The sequence below is a fragment of the Corapipo altera genome, unplaced genomic scaffold (assembly GCF_003945725.1).
Source record: "Corapipo altera isolate COAL_440 unplaced genomic scaffold, ASM394572v1 46, whole genome shotgun sequence".
Lineage (NCBI taxonomy): Eukaryota > Metazoa > Chordata > Aves > Passeriformes > Pipridae > Corapipo > Corapipo altera.
In genome coordinates this window covers 6,946,880-6,964,303 of record NW_020884883.1, presented here as the reverse complement: position 1 = coordinate 6,964,303, position 17,424 = coordinate 6,946,880, and the positions used below count along the sequence as shown (strand labels likewise).

The following is a 17,424-nucleotide window of genomic DNA, read 5'->3' as shown; positions in this document are numbered from 1 at the left end:
TTGGAACAACCTCTACAAAAAGCCAATTTCACATATACATGAAATCTGTAAAAAACGTGAACATTTGCAGTCAGATTTCATTCTACAGACTGAAAAAGAAGAAAGAAACAACTCCCCTTCAGGTTTTGATGTATGATAGAACCCCAAAACATCTTTTTAATCTGAACTTATTAGAAGCTAATACTACGTTCAAAAAAACAATCCAGCAACACCAAAACTACAAAAATGAAGGAAAAAACCTCCAGTATTTGAAACAAAGCCTCAGAAATGTAACCGACAGCTATTTATTTCAATAGGATGCCAAGTTCTTGTGCAGCAATAGTGGGACATTCAAAACTAAGAATTAGAAAGCATGAAGACCAAAGCAGCCTTACCTGGTCAGAACCACTTCCATGTTGCTCTGCACAAGCCAGATCCAAATATCCAAACAACCAGGCAAATAAGGGAATGCATATGGTTTGAGAATGAGTTAATTTACTTTTTAAAATTTTCCTTACTGAAAAAAAGTATTTCCAACCTTCAAACCCTTCTTGGCTATTGGGGGAGATTTTTTGTGACTAAAGCTAATAAGTAAGTTTAGTTTTACATCCTATAACTAAAATCAAATTTTACTTCGTGGCCAACACTACAGAAATGAGTTTGTCGCCTCCACAATGCAGTTCTGTCCTCTAGTCACAGGTTAAAAAAGCAATACTTGACTTTTGCAGGCAGATTGTATTTACATTTTTATTAAATTTCATTAGCTATCCATTTTCTAAGTTGGACTGAGCCAAGCTGTGCCTTTGGCTACTGCTATGAGACATAATATCATTATCACCATAATTATTAGTGTATCACTGGAGCTTGATCACCCACACTGCACACTTGTCACTAAATTATTGTACACTGACTCAGTTATAGAGGTCTCAGCCACCACTAGGGTTACAGACAGCTACTTAGAAAACATCTTTATCTAAGGCAAAGCCAAAATATTTTGATTGCTTCCTTCCACAGTGAAATAAAACATTATAACTATTTTAAAGGTTATAAACAATGAGATAAAATTAACAACTCTATTAGAAAATCCCACAATTTCAAGCCAACACTAGATCATTAGAGAAGAATTTTGCATTTTACTGGCAAGCACTGACTTTCCCCATCTGCTTGCTTCTCTCCCTACTAATGAGCAGGAGCAAGTTACATCTTCAAAAGCATCTTTAAAGATGACAAGAGCACAAGCTTTTCTCTAGATGCTTAGGAAGGTTCAATTAGTTGTGCCACTCTGCCCACTATTACACTGACAGGATTGGCGGGCTCTTGCCTGCCAGACAAGGAAAAATCAGAGGGCAACACTCCTCTGCTTTGTATTAATCGTCTGAGCTACGTATGGTATGTTCTCGTTCGTTACACAAATACCTCATGATCATCCATATGCCACAAATATTTTCCAATACAGACCTCTGCCAGGACATGCTCCATTCCAGTAATCCTTCAGAGCCATTTCAGTGAAATAGGGCTGGCAGGCAGCAGAAAGACTGAAAAGCTCAAGGCACATTTCAGCTATGTATGTGCACAACATGTCAGAGCTGCTCTCACACTGATCATCCAAGTCCATAAAATATCACAGAAGTTCTGGCAAATGTGAAACAAGAGCAAACAGCCACACAACTGAGGTTTCTGTTTCTTTCAGGAAAAAAGACAGACCAGCCATGCATATCTTTCCAAGAGACTGGATACAGGTCCAGAGAATACTTCACACATATTTTTCCCCGTGCATTTCAGATAATGGGATATGGGGCCTGAAGAGGTTTGAGGATCTTCAGAAACACCCCAATAGAAAACTACACAACCAGTGAGAACCAGCTGCACTACTGATAAGAACACGGTGGAGAATGGGTACAGAGGCAGACCCCCACCTACGCCCAAAGGTATGGGGCTCTATAGGAGAAGAGTGAAGAGCTGGACACAGGGAAAGAGGCTGGGGGACTTTGGTTTATTTGCTTCACACATGGAGATCAAGAAGAGATATAGTCACTCCTTGAATACACATGATGTAGGGTAATGTAAATCACACAAATGAGAGAGGAATTATTTAAGATAAAGAGAAATCATTGACCAAAAGGACAGACATATAAACTTGCCATTTTTGATCTGTTACAGAGATTTTCTTTAAGTTTCTAAGTATCAGAGATGAATTACATGTTTCTATTATAGCTTTTCAAAAGTAGGTAAAATGCTGATTACTTGTAAGTTGAAAGTTTATAAAAGCAATTAACTAGGTACAGACCAAACTGTGAGGGACTTAAAAAAATAATTTTCACTTCTCTGTATTTATATGTTAAATCAATCAGTTAAATTAAAGAAGAAAAAAATGAAATTGTACCATTTTTTTGAACCTCAATTTGCTTTTTAAGCAAGGGATATGGAAAAATAATATCAGACATTTTGTTTTTAAATGAAATTTATGTCTCTTTTCTTCACCTCCTTCCATTTTGTTTTTCTGCTAGTAAAAAAAGATGTGGTAATACAGATTTCTCCACTTGGTAGTAAAAAAGGGAACAAAAAACATCTAAATGAAAAATATTTCAACTAGTTATACATTTAAGAAGTACTTCTTTACATTAAGATATGTTACTCAAGCTGAGCATATAGCTTGTTACATTAAAAAGTCAAATACAAGCCAATGAGGCCATGACTATGTTTTCACAAGAGGTTTTTCCTGTGATCAGAAAGAGTCAAGCAAAAACACCATTACATTTTGATAATTAAGCCAAGAATAGAAGTTCCAAAGAAAAGGAGGAAAAAAAATTACAATCTGCGAGTCCGAAAGTATGACTTTTCAGTGCTACTTCCAGAAGATGCATGTACACAAAGGTGGCATTGCTGGAGAAAACAAAGCTACCAACAGCAGTTCACGAAGAAATGAGGAATCTAAAAATATCATTATTTCTGCATATAGCCATGTTAGTAACCACAGCAGTGTTGGATCAAGGGTTGGACTTGATGATCTCAGAGGTCTTTTCCAACCCAGTTGATTCTATAATTAGAGCAAGCACAGTGCAGTACTTGCAGATCTAGTGATGTTTGCAGGATGATCTTTTCCAAACCACAGAGAAACAGAATGGCTTAAATTAAATAGAATTTTTACTGCCTTCTAAAAGACAAAAAGATAAATATGTACTACTTTTTTTTACTGACTGGAAACACATTGATCAAATATATGAATAATTTGCTATGCAGTACAGATAGAACTGTAGCCACCACAAAAAGAAAATCACACTTATTATCCCACTTCCTTATTTGGAGTATGGAGTACATGGGAAATTGAACTATTAAATCAAGAACCATATATGAAAGCAAAACAGGTTCCGTTACAGAGATATAAAGAGACATTTTATATATATATATAGACATATATGTCTATATATATATGTTGAGATTTAAAAATAAAAGTCTAGTGAACCCATTTTAGGTAATACCATAAAACTGCACTTTTCAGATAGTTGCCAAACTACAGCAAAACAAGTTCCTCTGTGACTTGGATTTTGCTAGGAAGATAACTAGAATGTAGTTTGTTGTTTTTCTACATTTCTTTGGTAAATGAACCCTTTTCATTCTAGAGATCCATAATTAAAATCAAATTTTGACAAATTCCCTCCTCTATAGTACCTCAGGCTATGTGGTTTCTAGTTTTATGGAGAACCAAACAGCAGTTCCAAAGACTATAAAACCCATCTCTCAGGCTCTTTTTCTCCCCTCTCTCAGCTTCTGTTGGTGTAAGAGTCCTATGAAAGACTGGATGCACTGGAAACTGCATCTGCCTGTGCCCTGGCCAAGTGTTGTCAAGACAGTCAAGGCAAATGCCTACCACAACAATCTCTCCTTTGTCAGTCACAGGGATTCCATGAGAAAGCACCAACCAGTCTAGGAATTTGGCTCAAGGTAGTGTTAGACAAGCCTGAAAGAAAAAAAAAAAAAAGATCATAAGGGTCAGACTTTATTTAGATTGATTGTATGAACCCAGAACTAACAGCTCCATTTTGCCAATGAGCTTTTAAAATTGTGTGGTAGCACAAGCAGTCTTAGCAAAGACAGACAAAATTCACCTCCTAACCCATTCTACTCTCTGCACTTACTGGATCAGTTTGCACTTAGCAGCTTGGAAAGATTAATCCCATTACATGAGAGAATTTTACTATTATTATTTTTGTCTTTATCATTGAATTTCCAAGCCTGAAAATTCACATTTTACTATCACCCTATACAGCTGCAGCCCCATGACCCAGAACTTTAGGAAGACATCACCAATTGTATTCAGAGCTAGGTTCAGGAACTTCTTACATATAAAACCAGTAGTGAACTACAACAGCTTTTCTCACATTTAGCAAAGTCTCTGTAGAAGCTGTACTAGGAAAACATACATACAACATACATACAAAAAAATGTACAAAGCCCACTACTCCGAGCAAAAAAAAGAAATCAGTCTGTAGGCAGAGCAATTTAAAAACTCTGATGAGATGCCAGGGAAAAGAGGGAAACAAAGAGGAAGAGTTGGAAGCTACTGTGCAGCAGGTGGCATCACAGAGACATGGTGGGATGACCCACAGAACTGAAGTGCTTCAATGGATGGCTATAAATCCTTTGGAAGGGAAAGACAAGGAAGGAGAGGTGGTGGGGTAGCCCTGGAGGTCAGAGAGTGTTTTTACTACATAGAGCTTGATGATGGGTGAAGTGTTTATAGGTAAGAATCAGGGGTAATAAGGCCAATAAGGCAGGTATCCTAGTGCTAGTCTGTAACGGACTGTCCAACCAGGATGAAGAAGCAGACAAAATACACTATAAGTGGTTGTGAGAAGCACCATGATTACTAGTCATGTTCTTTTGGGGGATTTCAACTTACCAGATACCTGCTGGAAATACAATAAATCAGAAAGGAAACAGCCTAGGACATTCCTGGACTGTGTGGGAGAACTTCCTGAAACAGCTGGCGAGTGACTCAACCAGCAGAGGTGCTTCACTGGACCTGCTTTTCACAAATACAGGACTTGTGGGTGATAAGATAGTTGGAGGTTGTTTTGGGCATAGCAATTATAAAAGGAAAATTTTTGATCCCTGAAATAAGAAAAGAGGCCAAAGAAGGAGACATTATGACCTCAGCAATTTGCAGAAGGACTACAAGAATGTCATGAGGTTATGCAAGGAGAAAATGAGAAGGGCCAAAGCCCAACTAGAACTAATTCTGACTACTGTCATAAAAGACCATAAAAAGTTTCTATAAATACATCAGCAACAAGAAGGCTAAAGAAAATCTCCATCCTTTATTGAATGTAGGGGAATATAGCAGCAAAGGTTGAGGAAAAAGCTGATGTATTAATGTCTTCCTTGCCTCAGTTTTTAACATAAGACCAATTGTTCTCAGGGTTACCCAGCCCTCTAAGCTGGAAGACAGGGAGCAGAATGAAGCCCTCATAATGCAAGGTGAAATGGTCAGCAACTTGCTACACCACTTTGATGCACATAAGACTATGAGGCTGGATGGGATCTACACTCAAGTGAGGAAGCTGGTGGACATGCTCACCAAGCCTCTCTCAGTCATTTACCAGCAGTCCTAGCTAACTGGGGAGGTCCCAGGTGACTGGAAGTTAAATGTGACACCTATCTTTAAAAAGGGGTAGAATGAGGATGTGGAGAACTACACACCTGACAGCTTGATGTCAGTGCCAGGGAAGATCATGGAGCAGATCGTCCCAAGTGCCTTCATGTGGCATGTACAGGACAACCAGAGGATCGGGCCCAGACAGCATAAAAAGCAGATTCTGCTTGATCGACCTGATCTCCTGTAACAAGGTGACCCACTTATTGGATAAGGGAAAGGCTGTGGATGTTGCCTATCTAGACTTTACTAAAGCCTCTAATACCCTTTCCCACAGCATTCTCATGGAGAAACTGGCTGCTCATTGCTTGGACAGGTGTACTGCTCACTGGGTAAAAAACTGGCTAGACAAAAAGGCCCAGTGTGAGTAGTAGCGAATGGAGTTGCTCCAGCTGCTCACAAGTGGTGACCCCCAGGGATCCGTCTTGGGGCCAGTCCTATTTAATGTCTTTATCAATCATCCAGATGACTGGTCAAGTACCCCAGTCAGTTCCAGATGACACCACATTGGGCAGAAGCACTGAGGGTAGGAAGGCTCTGCAGAGGGATCTGGAAAGGCTGGATTGATGGGCCAAGGCCAACGGTATGACGTTCAAAAAAGCCAAGTGCCAGGTCCTGCCCTTGGGTCACAACAACCCATTCAGTGCTACAGGCTCGGGGAAGAGTGGATGAAAAGCTCCTGGTGGAAAAGGACCTAGGGGTGCTGGTCAACAGCCAGATGAACACAAGCCAGCAGTATGCACAGGCAGCCAGGAAGGCCAAGGGCATCCTGGTTTGTATCAGCAACAGTGTGGCCAGTAGGACCAGGGTAGTGATCACTTCCCCATACCTGGCACTGGTAAAGCCACACCTTGAATCCTGTGACCAGTTTTGGGCCTCTCATTTCAAGAAAGACATTGACGTGCTGGAACGAGTCCAGAGAAGGGCAGTGGAGTTGGTGAAGGGTCTGGAGCACAGGCCTGATGAGGAGCAGCTGAGGGAGCTGGGATTGTTTAGCCTGGAGAAAAGGAGGCTGTGAGGGGGGAACCTCATTGCTCTCTACAACTATCTGAAATGAGCTTGTAGCCCAGGTAACAAGCAATAGGCCAAGAGGAAATGGCTCAAATTGCACCAGAGGAAGTATAGATTAGCTATCAGGAAAATCTTCACTGAAAAAGCTGTCAAGCATTGCAATAGGCTCCCCATGGAAATGGTGGAATCACCATCCCTGGAGGTATTTGAAAGACGTGTAGATGTGGTACCTGGGGACATGGTTTAATGGTGGACTTGGCAGTACTGGGTAAACACTTGGACTTGATCACTTAAAGGTCTTCTGCAACTAAACAATTTTATGATTCTATAAATTCGGAACACAGCAATTGGCAGTAGTCTTACTTTCACTGCAAGCTATTTCCCAGTTTCAGATTTATCCAATAGTGTTGTTTCTCAGAGATAAATCATCAGCTCAGTTCCTTTCCAACAAATACTCAAAAAACTTATATCCCCAAACTGAGTATGTAAATTTTTAACATAAAACCTGCCCTTTGCTACCAAATCTAAAAAAAAAAAAAAATGCAGCTTGGAACTAGTTTATAACCAAACACACAAGATTCCAGTTTTCCTTATTCATCCTAAATTTTAGACAACATGCTATTTAAAAATATTTGTAATTATAGAAATTCCAAATGTTAAAGAATGCTCCAAGAAATATGCATTTAATTCCAAAAACATTCTCATCCTCCACTCTGATTTCCATTTAAAGGGAGATGTGATATGGGAAAAATATGTACCATACCTTTAGGAAAAACAAACAAACAGTAGTTACTGTTACTCAGGCAACCAATACTTGAAAAATGCTCATATATATATATATATATATGCACTGTAAGATTCTAGGCTACTGATCAGCTATTCAGGCAGCAGCTGTGTCACCAAAAGAGGTTCCCCGCTCACTTCAGCCTTCCTCTGCTACTTCTTTACAACAAATCTTGCCTGAAAATTAGGAAATCTGACAAAATATGTTACTACCCTCTTCCTAAATTCTCTTGACATTTCAGGAGGAAAAACAAACCAGATTTTCATTATGGTGTAACTGTTTGTAAAACAAGAAAACTGCTTCCTTAGGGTTAGAAGGGCTATCAGGTTGTTAACCTGAACCCCACAAATTATTACATATTCCCAAGTACCCTGATAAGTACAATTAACTTGTACGTGGGTAACAAATACTGCCTGGGCACATGATCTGACTTGGGCTGGAAACCTCAGAAGATTCACTACTTTCTCTAACGGTGGGAAGTGCAATTTACTGGTTTCAAGAGCTACAGCCATTCACTTTTCCATTTATGTGTAACTAGAAACACTGACTGAAGACCTATCACTCTGTAAATGAGAAAAGAAAGAAAATAAATTAAAAAGGGAGAGTAACAAGAAGTCAGTACAACATACTTTCCTGTCAAGGTAGTCTCTTCTCATACTGTCAGGGTATGGTTAGTGTTCAAGCTGCTTAAGAACTCCATTCTCAAAATCTCTACCACACACCTTTTTCAGTTCCTCTGCCAGCCCTTCTTCTTGCTTAGTACAAAACTTGTCCCATCCAGTACTCTCAGTCATTGCATCAGCTTCATGCAACTTACACATCTCCTGACCTCTTTTTTCCTCTAAAAACCTTGCCCTTGCCAGCACTTCACTCAGTAGTTCACTAATTGCTCTACCAGTACTGCCTTCCTGGGGCCCTCTCTCCCACTTCTATCTTTTAAAGGCTGGAGGGATCTTGAGGAAACAAACCGATTTTACCAGCAGCATTGTCTCTCCTGTTTGCTCCTGGGCAACCTCTTCCAGCCACAAAAACTGTTATCCTCTCTACAGAGGGATTTCACAGAATTACCTCCTATTTGAAGCCTCTCTTCTCATCAAAACTGGAAATTTCAACCCTTCTCTCTGACATTTCCTTGGAGTTATCCAGCTCCTAGGTTAAGCTCTACACAGAAACAGACAAACCTCTTATCTCCCCTCCCATACAAGACTTTCCCAAGAGGCTCTTCCTTGATTAGCCAGTATCCTGCCAGTCCCCCAGCCTGCAGGATGATTATTATACTCAATAAGAAGCTGTATGTCTAAATCCTGTAAGAAAGGACATGCATAATATACACAAAATGCAGTCTTTCTATTGATCTCTCAGACAACTAAAATGTTTATCCTGGCACTCAAGATGTTTCTCCTTTTTGTGGGCTTCAACCAAGTGAATCCAATCTTGAGAAGTTTTTCTGATGAGACATAAGCAACGGTCATCTCACCCACATGTCGCTGGGCTATTTTAACCCTTTCATTGATTTATTATTCAATTAATGTAAAAAAACCTTCAAACTCCTTTCCCATAATTTTAATAACCTTCTCAGCCTGTTTTCTCTTGATCATTTTCTACCAGTGTTTTGTCCTCCATCCCCAGCAGGGAAATATCTCACAGAGATGGACCTGACAGATCAATCCATTTGACAGTTATCAGACATTTGTCTTTGGATGATATGAAGTCTGTCCTAAAATTATCTGGACAGGGATCCAAATAACTACAAATAAAAACACAGGGGGGAAAAAACAAAAGCTGCTCACACCTCACCCTTTTCAGGTTCACTTCCAGGAATCACTGATAATTATAGTGGCTCTTTCTATACCTTCTGCAGGTTTTTAAAAGACCTTTTAATGATCCTAGTGAAAACTAGGATCAGATACAGAATTTAAGTATTACTGCCATTGATGCATTCCAAGGAGAAATATGTTTATTTTATAAATCCCATTAGCCAAGTATTAAATTAGACCTCTCTTCTCTCCCTACAACAGTGCACTGGTCCCTTAAAAGTTCTGCATCCAGCCTAATCCCTAACCCTTTTGCTGAGCAGCTGTTTTTCAGGATGCAGTCCCCCATGCCCCATGTCCAGAAAACTTTTCACCAGGAAAGCTGATTGAATTCAGCCCCATCCTGCATACGTTACCTTTGGTTTTACTCATCAAAAACAAATAAATGCTTTGTGGCTACTTACTGATTATTAAAATCTAGTAATGACACACTGGTAAACAACATAATTGGATGTCTTTATTTTTTAAAGCTTCTGTCTTAGAAATTAAAATGTTAAACAGTGTCTTGTCCAGGCCCAGTCCTGAAGCATCTTGATTTTCAGTTTATTTTTCAGACATCTACTTGTTTATATTTTACAGGCAGCTGCTGCTCCATTCACCTGGCATGCTTTTGCTGACATGCTGTAATGGTTTTCCCAACAAGAAAGCTCTATTGTACAGAGCCACAAGCTGACAGGTAGAATTAGGAAACCTGTGTCAGTCTCAGCACAGGACGAGCAGCAGATGTGAAAAGAAAGGCTGTGGGATCTGCTCTATATTTGTGTGACAGCCTATGGTTCATCTGTTTTTTGTGTCAGCCAAGAGTAGCTAGGAGGCACAAATGGTCATGAACTCATCTCTCTCCACTCCATCCTGTCAGAGCTGATGATGCAGCTCACAGTCTGGCAGCCACAGGGTCCCAAGGACAAATGTTAAAGGACACACAGGAAAGAAGATGAGGTTTGACAGGTTATATGCATGCAAAGGAATTTCAGCTTTGGATTCTCACCTTTACTTATGGTGGTGACAACGTGTGATTATGCAAAACGTGATTTCCTTGTCAGGAGACAGCATTTCATACAGTCCTACACTGTCACCCCTACCCACAGAGAGACACAAGGTGAAAGATGAGATCCCTCAGCAGCAACGCTCCCACAGCAGCCAGGGACATAACACTCGTCAAAGGGAAATTCTGCTGTGCAAAGTATTTACATACCACAACCAAATTGAAACCCTGCCGTCCCTGTGCCATGGAGGTCACACAGAATTACATCCTGGAACACTTAAGCAAAACTTAAGCATATAGCTCAGTGAAGAAAGCACATATGAGCTCTGGGTAAAGCTCCTTGCTGTGCAGAGCCAGCATAAGCATGCTGTCGCTCAAGCCAGGGGATGAAATTCCCATGGACTCCCTGACAGAGGAGGAAGCTACTCACCTGCCACAGTCCTTCCCCTCCTTCCCTCTGGTTTACATATCCCACACCATTTTCTCATAGCAGGTGCTATTCAGGTTACCACAGCTGAACAGCTATTCAACTGGCTGGTTCACAACAATAAGATGCTTTTTATCAGATCAGATGTGGGAAGCTCTTTAAAGGCTTTTTACAGAAAGCAGCTACATGATTTCAAAAAGGCAGAAAAGCTCAAAGCATAGTGATAAAAGGTATTTTAATAGATCCATTCATACTAATACAGGAGATACTGTGTGCTGAAAACAGGGAAATAATACATTTCTAACATGATAGGCCAGAAGATTTAATTACTAGCTTTGCTTTGAACCTGACAGCTATTACTATTCTACTAACTCTTGGATGCACTTCCAAAGAAGCGTTGTCGTTTTAGACTTTTAAGAAGAAGTGGTCGGATTTAACTGCCAGGTTTACTAAAATGTGTAAAAGAAAAGCACAAAAATTAAGGTTTCATGAAAAGACAACTCCCCCCCACATACACACCTGCTCATTAAAAAGTTGGAATGCAAAATGCCTTCCCTATATTTTTTCCTCTACAGTAAAGAACAAAAAAAAAAAAAAATCAAAATCTACTGTTAACATAATGAAATTAGCACTTCATATTTATCTTACTGGACAAGCTTTCCTAAGCCTTCCAGATGAACTCTAAATGTAGTAAAGTCGACAAAATATTCCACGGATTTCTATAAAAACAGAGGGGTAGGCATATCATACCACTTGGAACAATACTAAAACTGTGTAGGAAAAAAAAACGCTTTTTCCACATGGTTAGTCTAGTTTCTTAAGAAAAAATATTAAAATAATTTTACTATGATTGGCATGGAAGGGTGAAGTGGTATAAAAAACAAGTCTAAATTTTGCAACTTTTCTATCCATCCCTCAGAAGTGTACGAGAACATAAATCCATTTTTTACTTCCTCCATTTGCAAATATTTTTTAAAGTTATTTTCACTTTATGCACTAGAGAGAAATTAAGCTAAACAGTAGTCTAAGGTTTGGTCTGACCTAGAATTTGACATCGATTTAACCTGACCTGATTTTGACAGTCAATCAGAAAGGGACCAAAGAATTTGCTGATCATCTCAAATACACTGAAACACACAAAGTATTTGGCTGAAAAGAAATCGGTATAGGGACACAGGCAAAGGGGAAGGAATGTGGGAGGAACCGGGGAAAGAAAGGGCGAATGGTAACTGTCTCCTCTCTGCAGCTTCTGCAGCCTATCAGAGAGGGGGGCGGGGAAGCAGAGAGCAGGCAAACTCGTGGCAAGCCCAGGCATGCCCAGGTTGTGCAATGTGTAGTGTGGATACAAAGCAATACACATATTTGAAACCACATAATAACAGTAAAGTCCATATAATGTATGGCCAGTCTTCGCTAATGAAGATTTGGGAAAGGTCTTTACCCTTCAAGCCTGCACAGTGGATTTTTTAGGTGAGACACAGTGTGTGCTGAACTGAGCCCACCCTTTAATCCTAAGGTTCATCTGCCAGGGCCGAGCAAGCTTGGACAGTGGCAGTGAGGTCCTCAGGACACAGGTTTGTTTAGAGTGACCTTCTCTTAGATGGATGGCCTTACAGGGCTGACGGGCTCCATCTGCCCGGGGGAGTTTCCCTGACCAGGAATCGAACCCAGGCCTCAGCAGAAATAAAGTATAATAAAGTCCTGTCAATTGCTGTATGTCTTTCTCCACGCCTGGAACCGCTCCCATCCTGAATCTTGCTCCTTCACATGGTAGTATAGTTCTGCATATTTTCCCTGAATGAAAATAATCAAGGCTCTGATGAATGTCTGGGCGAGATATAGTTGAGTAACCTCTGATTTTCTCCCACACAAGCACTGTAACAGCTGGACAACAGACTTTAGGCAACATGAAATACCAAACCCGAGATCTACAGCTCCTATGAAGAGCATTTCCCACACACTTCTAGGAAGACCTATTTGTTGATGGTCAGATACAAATCTCCTGCAGCCTTTCAGCAATTACAAGAGCTCAGATACATACTGTCTTTCATTTAAGCCTACTTGTTTTAAGTTTCTTTGTAGAGATTTTTTTTTTGAGGAGAGCAATTTCCTCTCTTTATGTAAAACTCCAGATACTGTGAATTCTTCATACCCAATAGGGCTGGATAAGTCCCATGTTAAGGGAATCATATGAAAACTCTCTTGGCATTAAGAAAAGTGGATTTTCACATTATTTGAGGTGACTCTGATAGGACATCCTGACCTGCACATATTTTTTTACCCTGGTACTCTCCAGGTTATCATTTTAGTAACACTGCCTAGGATAGCACAAAAACTGCTTTGTTTTGCAGAGGGTTTTGTGGGGTTTTTTTCCCCCTCCAAAAATAGCACCATCTTTACCCTTCTTCCACTCTTCAGTATCAGAATTGGTTGATACCACAGTAAAAATATGCTGCTATTTCAATGAAAAGAATGGTTCAGTCTCATGGGGTGAGAAATGAACGTGCATAAGAAAAGATATTAAGGTGAGAGGGGGAAAAGCAGAGATCCTGACTGACCCTGCTGCCCCTCTAGTGATCCCTCCTGAAGCTGCCACTGGCAGCAGTGTTGCCTGCCAGCAAAGTGGTACACCACTATTATTAGCACAGTGAGGGAGCACGACAGTTTGACTGTTCTTTATATTGGCAGCTGTGTTGAATCATCCCATCCAAAAACAATTCCTATTAATGAAAGTTACAAGGACAGGCCTATGTTGGTCTGGAGATCACTACTTTAGAATCATGGACTTCAGGAAATAAAACCAAACCAAAGAAACTCCCCAAAAAACCCATGCAGACTTTTCAGACGAGAGGAAAACAGTGAACTTTGCAAGAAAGAGCAGACCTTTGAAAACACATTTACCTGTAACTGTAAAAAAAGCTTCATAGCAGTAGTCTAAATCGAAAAGCAAGGGAACACAGCCATAAATATTGGATTTCATTCAAACCTGTGAACTTCAGCTTTTTAAGGAGCTAATGGAAATGTTAACTGACTGATGCAAATATTTAGCACAAACTGACAGTTTGCTAAAAAGACTATCACACTCTTTGGATTTATGAGTCGTCTATGAATTTCTCATACTTCAATTTTAGGCTAAATATGTAACACAAACTGAAGCTAGAATTACCCTGTTACTCCCTCTGAAGTGAGATTATTTTTTTTAAAGACAATGACAACCTGGAACAAAAGAACAGAAGACAGAGAAGTGGGTTATTACCCTCCTAATGAAGGGGATAGACAGTAAAACAACCAAGAACTATTATGTTTCATGCTCAATAACAGTCAAGGGTAAAACATTTGAGAATGGATCTTCAGACATAAATCCATGCAAAGTAAGTGGTCAATGCTGCTGCTCTAGGGGGACACCACATCATGGAAGAAAGGAGATAACAGGAGGTTACATATTCTGAACATAGCCATAGCTGATGCCCACTGACAGGAGCAGTGTCTGCTCCAACAAGCAGTGGATGTGAGAAACTACAGTAGAGAGAAGGAGGAACTCACACTGTGGAGAATAGCTCTCTCAGAGCCAAAAGGATCCAAAGTACAGGGCACAACCAAACACACACAGGGAGCCAACAACAGCATGGAAAGGTGCCAGGGTCAGCAGCACTGTTTAGTGCAAGCTCCACATGGCACCAATATTCTTAGAGTAACCTTTCCCAAGGCCAGTGGCTGCCACATCACAAGATAAAGACAAACAAACAAACCTTGAGATAAACTTACACCCTGCAGGTGACTAAAAATAGATGAACATCCACAAACTTAAAAGGTTTTTAACTGCTTACAATCAGAGGTGCAGATAAGATAATACATACTGCACCCTTAGGAAGTGGTTGGTTCCAATTCATGTAGCAACTACAAGGTTAACCACCACGTGTGCTTAACAACCTGTACACAGTTCATTTCTCAGTCATTAATAGGAAGAGCTGACTGTTTGACCTGCAACTTCTGAGGTACAAAGCTTATGACCTCAGCTTGGTCTTAGGTGCAAAAAAGAGCCCAGCAGGTTCCAAATCTGGTCCTGAGGATCAGCTGAGACCAAACTTTAAGATGCAATGGGCACCAATGGCTCACCTGAGCTAGCACGTGCATCCTGCAGCTGTGACCACGGTTATCCTACCTCTCCCAGCTTTCCAGCTACAGCTAGTGAGGCCTAGTGAATGTTGTCACTACATCTTTGCTAGACAGCAAGACACACACAACTAGGAAAGAGTAAGAGACACAAGTATAATGTAGTAATTTCAAGTAGAGAGAAATGTCACCTACTAACCTTTCAAAAATCTAAGATGTCAACAAATATCAGAAAGACAATGAAAAAATTGAAAAGCTTTACTAAAAAGTATGGTGTTGGCTTTTTTTTTAATTTAAATATGGTCTGCCTTTACACAAATCTAAGACACCTTCCACATCCTCATCATGTACCTTCGGTCAGCGGTCAGCACTTTTTCCACAAAAGTAAGAACAGTACACATCAAAGATAAAAGTAATGCATAATAAATCTAAAGGAAGTAGGTGTAGGTGTTTTCTCCTCTAAGTTCCAACTGCATGACAAGAAATACATTATTCATGAAGGAAGATGATGGTCCAACATTAATCAAGTCAGCATGACAAGACAAAAGACCATAAGATGTATTCAACAGATATTAGAGTGCAAAAGTGATCAGCTAACTGAAAGGGTCACACAGGGTCTGTTTACACAAAACAATTACTGAGGAGAAATACAGAAATAAGACTAAACTGTTTCAGTTTGTGTCCTATCAAGTTATGTTCCACTGGGGGAACAATCTTCATACAATACAACATAAGAATCCTAAAAGTTTCTGGGGTGCCTAAAAAATTGCTACTACAGGGTAAAATTAATAAAAGAGTTCAAATAATCATTTTAAAATAAGAATTTGCATAAGTAGAACATGTATGAAGAACAGTAATAAAATGTTTTAAAAAAAACAAACAACCTTTCCTTTCTTATCATGAACTTTTTGCCACATTATGAAGTTACTTGGGGCTAAAGACTAAACACTTGCTCTTCTTCCATATTCAGAACTGTTGCAAAAATAACCAGAAAGGAAGTAACAGTCTAATTTGAGACAATGTAAAAAAATAGGAGCACAATGTAAGTTGATTTGTAAGCAACTGAGCCAGTAAAATCCAGTTTCCTAGGAATGTGTGTCAAATTTGTAGACAGCTCAGACTTCAATCTCTCCTTCAGCAGGCACCTTTCCATCTGCTGAGGCTACCTACTGCCAGAAAACTGTAGGTTTATTGGAGATAAGCTTCTACTCTCTCAAAAATGCAACTGGAACGGTTCAAAAGATTCAGAAGACAAGAACAAGAGGGAAAGTCAGACATTCACAGAAAGAGTTGCATGCAATCTCTATTTTCTCAGAAAACCAGGCTAAAAATATACATACACTGACTGCAAATAGCTTAGTCTTGTATTTGCAGACTGTTCTGGAGACATAAGCCTGACTGCACAAGTCACAGAGGATCGCTCTCATTCTGTCTGGATGGATGTATTTCTTAATACGGGTATAGAGAGATGAAGGGGAAAACTGTTCCCTTAAGCAGCAATAGAAGGAAAAATGGAGTTAAATAACATTCATGTTCCTCCTAAGAGGACAGACGTTGTCCAAAACATCAGGCCCAGAAAAATACAGTTGCTTTAAGCAATGCAGCAAGACCCTTCCTGTCACCCCAGGGAGGTAGCATTTGGGCAAGGAATAGGCTCTGCTAACCCACACCACCACAGCTACCCTGTATGGTCACATACAGGGAGACAGCCCTGACTGAAAACTGTGTGAAATCCTCCTGGGAGGGCCTGTAACATCTGTTGCCTGTAACTGGCAACATCTGGGCACTTCCCAGAAGTCCTTCAAGCAAGAGCATCTGGCTGTACTACAGGCCCAGGGCCACAGCAGATCTACCATCCTGAGTTATTCTGGGGGTCATGCTGCATGTGTAGCTTCAGCAACCAACTACCAGGCATACCTATGGTAGGAACAGAAAGACTGATCCATCAAAAAGACCCTCTTAAATACCACAAAACTGAAATAGTCTCAGGTTCCTCACAGAATGGTTTGAGTTAGAAGGGGACCTTTAAAGATCATCTAGAACAACCCCCCACCATTGGAAGTGTTCAGGGTGAGTGGGACAGAATGCAATCACTTTTGATAATTCTCCCAGAAATGTCCCCTATTAGATGCTGTTTAGAGAAATTCAAGAGTAAAAAATATTTATTTTTATATATATAAAACATTATATAACAAAATATTACATATAGCATAAGTTTTATGTATGCATATATATAACTATATATACAAAAGGAAATAAATATCTGTGAGATTATGAAATCTGCATAGATTACCAGCAATCAAACAGGAAGTAAATCAACTGTTAAACAGCAAAAGCAGAAATAATAAGAATAGGAAGAAGCTGGTCACATACCAGATTATGGTGGGCTAATATTGAATTTTGGCCCTAATGTACTTTCCTGATTTCATCTTCATATTCGTCACTAGCTAAGAGTCCTCCACAAGGGCTGAATGTGTACAGCAGTTGCCAGGTATTATACAATTTTTATGATGTATATGACCTATTTATTAGAGACTGGAGTTGAGATGAAGGTAGTTCAGCTGAAACTGTCTCCAAGAACCACAGTGATAGCTTTGATAGTTTGTAGTTTGTAGTGGAGTTTTATGATAACAGGAAATAACTCCAATACTACAGCAA

The 17,424-nt window shown here is 39.9% G+C and overlaps 1 protein-coding gene across 6 annotated transcripts in view; it reads right to left on the bottom strand.

Annotated features, from left to right (window-relative positions):
- Positions 1–17,424, bottom strand: part of RNF144A (ring finger protein 144A) — a 63,370-nt gene that overhangs the window by 42,206 nt on the left and 3,740 nt on the right. For 4 of the 6 annotated variants that reach the window (XM_027641047.1, XM_027641046.1, XM_027641048.1 and 1 more), the window contains exon 2: positions 3,848–3,937. The exons of the other annotated variants lie outside the window; for them this stretch is intronic. The gene's annotated coding sequence lies outside the window, so the exon portion shown is untranslated. The remainder of the gene's footprint in view (positions 1–3,847; positions 3,938–17,424) is intronic. 6 annotated transcript variants of the gene reach the window in all.